The sequence below is a fragment of the Heterocephalus glaber genome, unplaced genomic scaffold (genome assembly GCF_053883595.1).
Source record: "Heterocephalus glaber isolate CG9 unplaced genomic scaffold, H.glaber_assembly_v1.0 deba00001504, whole genome shotgun sequence".
NCBI lineage: Eukaryota > Metazoa > Chordata > Mammalia > Rodentia > Bathyergidae > Heterocephalus > Heterocephalus glaber.
The window spans coordinates 59,724,399-59,735,631 of NW_028258324.1; the positions used below are offsets into that span (position 1 = coordinate 59,724,399).

General features: G+C 45.3%; 1 protein-coding gene and 1 long non-coding RNA gene across 4 annotated transcripts in view; one reads left to right on the top strand and one right to left on the bottom strand.

The window, feature by feature from the left end:
* The window catches only part of Zdhhc19 (zDHHC palmitoyltransferase 19), a 54,725-nt gene that overhangs the window by 37,177 nt on the left and 6,315 nt on the right, over nt 1-11,233 (bottom strand). The window contains exon 1 of one of the 3 annotated variants that reach the window (XM_021254952.2): nt 10,531-11,191. The exons of 1 other annotated variant lie outside the window; for it this stretch is intronic. The gene's annotated coding sequence lies outside the window, so the exon portion shown is untranslated. Of the gene's footprint in view, nt 1-9,206; nt 10,476-10,530; nt 11,192-11,233 lie in introns of those variants that run through there. One more of the 3 variants, XM_087186646.1, reaches the window with a different exon arrangement.
* LOC110348317 (uncharacterized) lies at nt 4,463-8,391 on the top strand. The gene is made up of 3 exons (XR_015441002.1): nt 4,463-4,809; nt 5,921-6,499; nt 7,758-8,391. It is a non-coding gene; the product is annotated as an uncharacterized LOC110348317 (long non-coding RNA).

Sequence of the window (11,233 nt, forward strand, 5' to 3'; positions counted from 1 at the left end):
AGAACAAAATTCTACAAGCAGTGAGAGAAAAGAAACAAATCACATACAAAGGAAAGCCCATCAGAATCACAGCAGACTTCTCAATGCAAACCCTCAAGGCAAGAAGAGCTTGGAGTGATGTATTTCAAGCCCTAAAGGAAAACAGCCTCCAACCCAGATTGGTGTACCCTTCAAAACTATCTTTCAGAATGGATGGAGAAATAAGATACTTTCATGATAAAGAGCACCTCAGGAACTTCATGAATATCAAACCGGCACTCCAAAAAATTTTAGACAATACCCTAGGAAAAGACAATGAGGATCACAACCCCAGGAAACCCAGCAGAAAGAATCCATTGGGCGTGACAAATTAAACGCAAAGTGGGAGAATCCAACAAAAAAGAAAAAGTCATGACAAGGCTTTTAAAACTTTTAACTTCATCTCCCTAATGAGTGTATAATTCAGTCTTGTTATTGTACTGATTAGTATTTTTCTGATTCTAGAGTTGCACACCTTTCCTTGTGCTGTACTAGCTATTTATCATCTTCTTATGTCTACTTTTTAATTGGGTTGTCTATTAATGAGCTGTAAGAGTTCTTTATATATTCTGGTAATAGGTTATATGCATTGGAAATATGGTCTGTTTAAGGACTACTTTTCATTTTAATGATGTCATTTAAAGTTCTAAATTTCGATGGAATCTCATTTATCAATTTTTTTCTTTTATACATCATGTCTTTTGTATACTAGGTAGTTCTTGCCTACTGTGAATTCATAAATATTTTCCCTTATAATTTCTTCTTAAAGTTTTATACTTTTAGGCTTTCATATTTAGGTTCATAGATCCCTTTAAGTTATTTTCATGTATGGAAATAAAGGGTTGAGGTTAATTTTTTATATACAGATACCAGGTGTTCTAGTGCCATTTGCTGAAAACACTAACTCTTCCTCGGCTCTTGAATTGAGTTTATATTCTATAAAATGCTAATGTTAAAAAAATCTTTCAAAACTCAGTGGACCATATATGTGTGGTTCTATTTCTAGATTCTCTGTTTTATTCAAATGATCTGTATATCTTTCCTTACACCAACACTGCCTTGATTACTGTAGCTTTAGAAGGAAGTCTTAAAATTAGGTACTAAACATCTTCCAACAGTGTTTTTTTGTTTTGTTTTGTTTTGTTTTTCAACTTTTCTAGGTCCTTTGTACTCCTACATAACTTTTAAATTTCAATATCCAATTCTTCATTTATAGCAAGTATACACAGACCTGAATTTTTATATATACCTTGTGTTTTCTAATCCTGCTAAATTCAAATACAAGTTCTAGGGGCTCCTAGAGATTTCTTAGTATTCTCTCTGTAGATGATCATTTCATCTACATATAAAGATTTTGCTTCTACCTTGCCAATCCTATCCTACTTGTGTCATTTTATTGCCAGACTATTTTGGTGGGGCCTAGGTTTCAAAGTTTAATGGACAGATAAAGAACAAGCATATCTGCCCTTGTTCCCCACCTTAAGGAGAAAGCACTTTATCTTCTCCATTCATATAAGGCATTCTTGCTGGAAGTATGGAGTATATGTCTTTAATCTGTTGAGAAGTTTCTGTTCTACTTCTAGTCTCCTGATAGCCTTTACCATGAACAGCTGTAGAATTGAGTCCAATACTTTTTCTCCAACTAGTGACAGGATCATATGGCTTTTTCCTTTCCTCTGTTAAAATGATGACTTTTGGGGGTGGGTCTTCCAATGCTGAACCAACACTGCCATCCCTATAACAAAACCACTTTCTACATACTGCCAGATCTGACTTCTAAGAGTTTGTTTTGTTAAACAAATTTCTATCTATGTTCATACTTTTTTCTTCTATTATGTTTATCCAGTTTTAGGATTAGCACAATATCGAGTTCCTAAAATGAGGGGAGAAGTGTTCCTTCTTTTTTCTGCTTTAATTGTTTGATATAATTTATCAGTTAAAATGTATATGAGCCTGCTGTTGTCATATAGGTAGGTTTTCAAGCTAGGAATATACTTTCTTTAATAGGTGCTATTCAAATTTGATATTTCCTCCAGAGTTAGTTTCATTAATTTGTCTTCCAAGGTACTTCTTAGAAGTTGTCAAATTTATTTCAAAACAGATTTTTGAAATATGCTTTCTATATCCTTTTAAATTCTGTAAAATCTGTGATAATGTCTCCTAGGTCTTGATATTGTAATTTAAAAATGTATAACTGATACTGTGTAACAGGAAGAAAAGGTCTAAAGGTGCAGGGGAAGTGGGAGGGGTAGGGGAAGGAAAGAAGGGAAAAAAATATGAGAAAAGGAAAAAAATGAAAACAAAGTCTTTGCAAATAGGGAAGGGTGGAGGGGGTGAAGGGAGGGTAAGGGAAGGGGAAAAAATAAGAACCAAGATACTCATGTGAAGGTACAAGATCCCAATGATGAATGTAACTGTATTTTATACCTAAAATGTACCAATAAACTTAATGGGAAAAAAAACCCCGAAAACCCCCACAAAAACTTAAAACTAGAGGTTCAATTTGACCCAGCTAGTCCCCTTCTTGGTATCTTCCTGAAAGAATTAAAAGCATCACACCACAGCGATATATGCACACCCATGTTTATAGTGGCACAGTTTGTAATTGCTAAATCTTGGAAACAGCTCAAATGCCCATCAACCAACCAGTGGATAAAGAAGATGTGGGAGGTTTTTACACAATGAAGTACTAGTCTGCCATAACAAAGGATAATCTCAGACATTTCTAGCTAAATGGATGCACCTTGAGACCATACGCTTAAGTGAAATCAGACACACCTTTAAATATCTCATTGTTTCTTTGGTGTGAGAAAACAAAAGTGTAAATAAGGACCAAAATGCATAAAAAGGAATATATAAATTATATAAAATGTATAATGTATAAAGTGTATAAATTGGGAAGTGGGGAGAAAATGTTCAAAAAGAGAAGGGAACAAGGGAGGGGGAGGGGGAAAGGAAGGAAGGGACAAGAAAAAAAGTGAAAATAGAAGGAAAAAATGGAAACAAAGCTTTGGTAAATAAGGAGGGAAAGAGGGGTTGTAGGGAGGGGAAGAGAATGGGAAAAAAAGAAGCAAGATATATCACGTACAGGTACAAATTCCTTGTGATAAATGTTATCATTATGTGTTTCTAAAATGTGCCAATAAAAAAAAAAAACATGAGTATTGATGTTGAGTTTTTGCAATATGTTGCAGATCTGGTCCTTGAAGCCATGGCCTAGGATTTCATCAGCACACATATCTTGATGTATTTGGGAGACAGGACTCTCCAGTTAAGGGTCCCAAACATTCAGTCAGGCTACTGTTATGGCTGAGATCTAAAATGGCCCCAGAGGCTTGCATGTTTGGTTGGTGGTTTTGCTGTTAGGAGGAAGGGCCAGGTCAAAAGGGGCAGTTACTCTCTTGACTCGCTTTTGTTTTGTTTTGGGGTTTTTTGGTACCAGGGATTGAACTCAAGTCCTTGCCCTTGCCAGGCAGGCGGTGGAACCACTGAGCTAAATCCCCGGCCCTTTGCTTTTGTTTTGAAGACAGGATCTCACTATGTAGTTCAGGCTGGCCTTGAACTTACTATGTAGCCCAGGATGGCCTGGAACTGGTGATGATCCTCCTGCCTCAGCCTCCTAAGTGATAGGCATGCACCACCACACCTGGCCCAGTGCTGGCATTTTTGATTTCTAGTTCTCAAGACTGATTATTTTCAAGTTAGGCCTTATTTTGGGGACACACAATTGCTAGTGCCCCCATTGCAGGCATGACAGGAGGCTCCCAGGAAATCTCCTAATGCCCAGACCTCTGAATCTGCTGGATAACTTCTCAAGCAGGTGCCAAGAGGTGACCTTTAGGCCCCTTCAGTCTGCTGCAGAACTGATTTGGCAAATGTAGCCATTTTCCCAGTTCCATATCCACCTGAGTGACTACATCAGGATCCTGATAAAGGAAGAAACGCTCACAGCTGGATGGCAGAGGCTCAAAACCATGGGCACCATGACATGGAGGAGGGTCTCCCAGAGGTTCAGAGTGTCCACCTGTCAGAAGTCTCCTTCTGGTTCCTCTCATGACCTCTTGGGCACCATCCTGCAGGGCCACTGTCTTTGTATTGGGAACCTCAACTCACAAGATAGAGGCCCTGCATGGTTATGTCCACAGGAAATGTCCAGAGCAGACTAATCTATGGGGACAGAGAGACAGGGGTGGTGGCTGTGAAGCCTGAGTCAAGTTAGCCTCTGTGCCTCCATTTTTAATAAAATCTCCATTTATGCATGGCACTGACCTCTGCCTCAACCCCCAGGTAGTTTGTGAAGATAAGTGTTGTTGTCAAGATAAGTGTTCCGAGAAAACCTGCAAAATGTACTGTTCCCATAGCGGCCGTTCTGCTTCTGTAAGTGCGCTTGCCGCCCCCACCCTCACCGCTTACTGGGCTAACCGATTGCGCCTCTGGAGCGAGAGAGAGCGCCAACTTCCTGGTTCTGCAACTGCTTAAAAACTGCAGCTAAAAGAAGTCCGGGGTCCTTCTCTGGGGCTGCATCCTTGAGATTAGACCCCATCGGCGAAATAGAAACTTGGCATTCAATCTTTTGACTCACTGTCCATTTGTTGGCACAACATTTTTGGAGGCCCCAGCGAGATGCTGGAAACGACCGAGCTTGGAGTCCTCCAATCGGAGCTGCCAGTGAGCAGGACGACCACCCTGATGTGTTCCAGGGCCCGGCGCTGAGACAGGCTCTCGGACGACTCCGACTGCAAAGTCATCCAGTGCCAAGTTTTGTTTCTGTTCTGGGGAAAGCCTTGCAAGGTAAGAACTGAAACAGGTTCTTGAAAGGATTGCGACGTGGTGGACAAGGAGGTGCCGGACGCGGCAGTCGAGCCTCTTGTCCAGGGAGTCCCGGTGACAACCCCGGCTCCCAGGTTAGGTCTCATTCTGTTTGTGTGGAGCAAATGGTGAGTGGGACAGCGAGAGTGAGAAGTGTCTTCCTTGTTCAGTGTCTGTTGTTCAGTAGCTGTCAAAATTTATCATGGACAGTTCGAATTCAAAATCCATGGCCAGGGATTTAGCTCAGTGGTTCTGCTGCCTGCCTCACAAGAGCAAGGACCCAAGTTCGATCCCTGGTACCTCCCCAAAATCCATTAGTCCTCTTCAGTGTATTTTGGCCCATTTCAGACAGGTTTACTCTAATGTAAAGGAAGATAAATATGGAGTGAGGTTTTCTAAGGGAAAACTCTACACCCTTTGTAAATTAAAACATTTGGAACCACATCCCCTTGGCCTGTAGAAGGGTCCTTTGTGCCCTCTCAGGTCAGGGAGGTCTGGAAAGTAGTCACAGGAAAGCCCAGACACCCAGACCAATTCCCTTACATAGATGTTTGGATGGATTTGGTAGAGGACCCTCCTAAATGGGTCACACAATGTGGACTACAATGGAAATGCACTGTTTTAACCAACAGAAAAGTGCCTCCGGGCAGATTTGAAACTAACCAGAAGCCTAAGATTTTTCCAGGTGACCCAGAGGATGACTCACTGCCACCCTACGCCACTGCCCCTGCAGCTGCAATCTAGCCCCTGTTCCTCATCTTTTTCTCCCTGCAACCCTTTTTCTCCCCCACACACTCGTTCAGGTCAACCCTTTGGGGCCCCACCGGGGTCCTCCCTCGTGGAAACAGGAGAAATGACTTCCCTTCTTTGAGCCCCATTGGCGGGGCCAGCTCCATCCTCTGTTGTGGTTAACATGCCTGACTCCATGTTGGTCCTACCTCTGAGAGAGGTAGCCCCTGGTCAGGACATGGTTTATATCCCTTTCACTACTTCTGACCTCTCCCTCATTGATCTCCTTGGTTCAGTTTTTCAAACTCATCTCCCTACTTGGGACTATTGTCAACAACTGTTACAGGTTCTCTTCACCACCTAGGAACGAGACCGGATCCTCCAAGAAGCCGCCACGGTGGTTTTAGGGCCAGGGGCAGGGATTGACCCCAACCAGCAGGCCAGGTTATGAGAAATCCTGCCTTGGAAAAGGCCTGACTTGGGGCCCAAACACTGAGCAAGGTAGGAACAGTCTGAACACTTATCACCAGCATCTCCTGGGGGGGTCTTCGCAAGGTGGCTCGTAAACCTACTAATTTAAGTAAGGTGAGTGAAGTTCTTCAGGGAAATACAAAATCTCCCACCGCCTTCTTGAAATGGCTACTTAAAGCATACCAGGTCTATACTCTGATTGACCCAGATGCCAGAGAGAATTCTGCCATCGTAAATTTGGCTTTTGTGTCACAGTCGGCCCCAGATATTAAGCGAAAGTTACGGAAGTTAGAGGGATTTGAGGGAAAAAATAGGACTGAGCTCTTTAGTATTGTCCAAAAAGTCTTCGTCAATCAGGATTTGCCAGAAGAGGCGATGGCTAAAAAGCTTGGAAAAGTCACTATCGTGGCCTTGGACGCCAGAGACCAACAGCAACCTCGAGGGAGAGGCAGAACCCCAAACCAAGGTCAAGGTAAGGGACGACGACCCCCACTGGGAAAAGATCAGTGTGCTAAGTGCAAAGGATTTGGACATTAGCAAAAGGATTGCCCACTGAACAAAAAAAGAAACTGAGGTACTGTCACTAGAGACTGGGGAGATGACATGAGGACGTCAGGGCTCCATTCCATTGAGCCCCCAGAACCCCATGGTACGAGGATTATTAACATCAGAAGGAAAGACAATTAAAAATAGAAAGGAAATTTTGAATCTATTAGAGGCTGTATGGGAACCCAAAAGAGTGGCTGTCATATACTGCAAAGGACACCAGAAAGGGGAAGGCTATGAGGTGGCTGGAAATCAGGCTGCAGACTTAGAGGCCCGAAAAGTGGCAAATGAACCAGTGGGGACACTCGAAATTCTTCCAATCAAACTACTAGATTATCTTCCCAAAGAGCCACAATACTCTGAGGAAGACTTAAGACTCCTTTCAAGGGTTGATGTCCACAACAGAAAAGATAATTGGAAGGAAACAGGAGGTGATAGACTATGTCTGCCACAGGCTTTGGGAAGGCAATTAATACAACAATTACATGGCATTACTCCCTGGGAGAGAAAAAGCTAAGGTTACTGGTTACCTCAAAATACCATATTCCAGAGATGTCTGCCATGACCCAGGAGGTGTTCCTCCACTGCCCCACTTGTGCTAAGGTAAATGCACATCCCAAGGAAAAACAAGTCGGGACTCGGTTAAGGGGGACTATGCCTAGAGAACATTGGGAGGTAGACTTCATAGAGGTAAAGGCCAGCTCGTTCAAATACAAATATCTACTGGTCTTTGTGGACACTTACTCCAGATGGATAGAGGCCTACCCTACCCTGACAGAGACGGCTGCCATGGTCATAAGGGCACTGCTCCATGAGCTCATACCCCAATTTGGCCTCCCCCGCTTTCTGGGGTCCGACAATGGCCTGGCCTTCACAGCCCTTGTGTCTAAAATGTTGGCCAAGACATTAAATATAAAATGGAAACTACACTGTGCCTATCGGCCACAAAGCTCAGGACAAGTGGAAAAAATAAATAGGACTGTAAAGGAAACATTGACAAAATATGTGCTGGAGACTAGAGAAAAGTGGCTAGACTTACTTCCTCTTGCCTTGCTTCAGGTCAGATGTACTCCTTATAGAAAAAATTCACTCCTTTTGAAGTCTTGTATGGTAGACCTCCTTCCTTGCTTCCCACCCTCCAACCTGAACTAAAATGTGATGCATTAAATCTCTCTCTTGTCAAGCCCTACAACAGGTACAACAGGAAACCAGGGAACCTCTCCTGGCTGCCACCCCACCACCACAGCCATTCAAGCCCCATCAGTTCCAGCCCGGAGACCTCATTCTGTTTCAGAGATATAGGCCAGAAACATTGAAACCAACGTGAAAAGGACCCTACCCAGTAGTGTTGATGACCCCATCTGCCCTCAAGGTAACAGGAATAACTCCGTGGATGCATCACAGCCACGTCAAAGCTGCCCCTCCAAAGGACGACCTCACAGAAAAGCAATAGAAGGTCGTCGGCAGACCAGGAGAAACAAAGATAAGACTGAAAAAGGACAAATAATTTACATGATCTGGGTTGGAAACAAAACCATACTTGTGCTAATTCTGTGGCTAATAAGGTTTCAGAAAAGTGATGCTAGCAACCCCTATGCACCACAAACAGAAATTTGGGAACTCAGAATGGCTAACAGCGCAGGGTGGTAAGCCAAATCAACAAGAGTCCTGATACCAGCCAAGTTAAATTCAATTTAAGTCTGTACAGTATGTTTTCGGAAACATGGAGTCTAGCTAGAGGAATAGGAGGATGCCAAATTATGAGTTGGACAAAACCACATCCCATTCACTTCTATGTTTGTCCGGCAGAAGGTGGTTCTGAGTGGCGGGGGGGGGGCGGGGGGAGAGTACCACTGTGGCACCTGGAGATGTAAAACTATAGCCCCCTGGCAGGTCCAAGTAAAGGACATTTAGATAAGTGTTTCCCCCACTACATTGTATCATGACAGCTGTAAATCAGGAACCTGTTATCCTATAAAAATCAATATCGAAAGGATAATGGACTCAAGTTGGAAGGCTGGAAAAAACCGTGGGAAATCAGGTTATTATGTCGTGGGATGGGACCCTGGTATAATGTTCACAATACAGAAAAACAGATATAAATCCCCTCTTATATCCATGAGACCTAACAAAAAGTTAGCACTACCTATCCCGGTCCTCAGACCCCAATAACAAAACTGGTTTCAGTCGTTATTCAATTGGTCACCATGGCTGACAACCCTGGTCTCAGTGTTGGCCAGACCCCTTTACATATTATTACTGTGCCTGCTGATAGGCCCTTGCATACTCAATGCCCTCATATCATATATAAAAAAGGAGAGTAAATGCAGTTAAGATGTTAGTCATCAGGAATCAGGTGCCCTACAACCCCCTCATAAAAGATAAATTTAAAAATAGGTCAAAGATTTGACTAGGTACAAGAACCAGTGGGGAATGTGAGGCCTGAGTCAAGCTAGCCTCTGTGCCTCCATTTTTAGTAAAATCTCCATTTATGTGTGGCACTGACCTCTGCCTGAACCCCCAGGTAGTTTGTTGTCAAGCTGTGTTCCGAGAAAAACTGCAAAATGTACTGTTCCCATAGTGGCCGTTCTGCTTCTGTAACTGCGCTTGCCACCCCCACCCTCACCGCTTACCGGGCGAACCGATTGCGCCTCTGGAGCTCAAGAGAGAGCGCCAACTTCCTGGTTCTGCAACTGCTTAAAAACTGCAGCTAAAAGAAGTCCGGGGTCCTTCTCTGGGGCTGCGTCCTTGAGATTGGACCCCGCTGGCGAAATAAAAACTTGGCGTTCAATCTTTTGACTCGCTGTCCATTTGTTGGCACAACAGTGGCCAAGAGTTCAAAAAAAAAAAAAAGCAGGAGGGGAAAAAAGATTTTTATCCTTCTTGGTTCTGAAAGTCAATGTTGGATGAAGAGAGCCCAGAACTTCGGAGAGAGGACCCTGGTTCTGCCCACCTGTCCTCTTGGGCCAAGCCTTGGCAGTGGGGGCCTGGCCTTGACTTGGGGTGGCCCTGCTCTGATCTGAAGGCCACTTGGGAGAGAACGCAGCCACCTAGGGAACCGGGAGGGACAGAGCCTCACCCTTCCAGCCCCCCCAGCGGCTGCCCGACCTGAGGTTGTCCATCTCCCCCAAGCCACAGTCCCCTCCCGCTGTCAACCCTGTCCTGAGGAGGTTTAGGGAGGTCCCCACACCCTGTTATCTGCTCCAGGGAAGTCTAAAGTTCAGGGGTTTTGCACTCCAGGCCTCTCACCATGCCAGGATGAATGACCCGGAATGTTCGGGCAGACACGGTTGGAAGAAGCTGAGTTGGCGTGTACCTGGGTCAGCGTGTACCTGGGTCAGGGTGGGGCGGAGGTCATTGCCTGGGGGTTCAGTGACCTGCTCCTTTTCCTGCCTCCGCTTCCACCTCAGGAGGCGCTTGAGACTCCCAGGTCTCCACACTATCCTGCCTGAGAACTGTGCCTCAGGAGGAGGGCAAAGCTGGGGACCCTGCCCCACCCTGAGAGGTCTTCTGAGGTGCTGGGGACAGGAGATGGCGCCCCTGGGCACCAGGTCAGCAAGCCTTCCCTTCCTGTGTCTCTCTTCCCAGAACCTGCTCTCCCCACCCTCTCAGGGGCCTTTTTCTCACGTTTGAAATGGTCCCCAACCTGGGCATGGTAGCACATGCCTGTAGTCCCAAAACTCAGGAGGCTGAGGTAGGAGGATCACCAAAAGTTCTTGGCCAGTCCGGGCTACAAAGTGAGGCCCTTCTCAAAAAAACAACATTAGGCCGGGGATTTAGCTCAGTGGTTCTGTCGCCTGCCTCGAAAGCGCAAGGTCCCAAGTTCGATCCCCGGTACCAAAAAACAACAAATAACAACAATAAAATCATCCCCAAACCTCCACAGAGCCTGGCCCTCTCCACACCCTTTGACCTCTAGCCCAGTTTCCTAAACTCACTTGCCCTCGGCTTCCTTACCTGTGAAATGGGAATGAAGATGAAGTGTGGTTGTGTGGTGGATAAGGAGCCTGCGACACTTCCATTTCCGTAGCACCTGGGATACTGAGCCTGATCAGTACACGTGAGTGAGCTGGGCGTGGTGCCCCAGCCTGTCATCCCAGCACTCAGGAGGCTGAGGCAAGAGGATCGCCCCTGAGTTCAAGGCCAACCTGGACCACATAGCAAGCCCCTGCTTCAGCGTCAGCTGCTGCTCTTGCTGTGACTTTATTACTCTGTCTGCTAAACAGCCAAAATCTAAGGACCACTGCATATGCCAGGCTCCATGCTGAGAACCTAGGGAGTAAGACTCACAGTTTGGCTTTAGCAGGGTTTAAACTGATTTGAAGAAGGAAGGGGCACCAACAGCCAATCATATAGTTCATAAGCATAGAGCCTGACATTTTTTAAAGTCTGTCAAAACATTCAGGGGTCTCACTGAACACCTCTGAGAAATTCCGTTTCCTCTTGGCTGCAACTTTGGGCCCAGCCGTTGTTCCAGATGTGCCCATCATCCACCCACCTGGGCTGGGCAGGGCCTCTCCTCCATGCTGCAGCCACAGCGGCAGGTACAGCCAGGCCTGAGCCCAGCTCCCCTTTCCGGGAGACGATCCTCGGTGGATGTGCAAGAGGAGTGGAACTTTGTCCCCAGCCTAGCCGAGCAGGAGGAGTTCAGTCTCCGTCA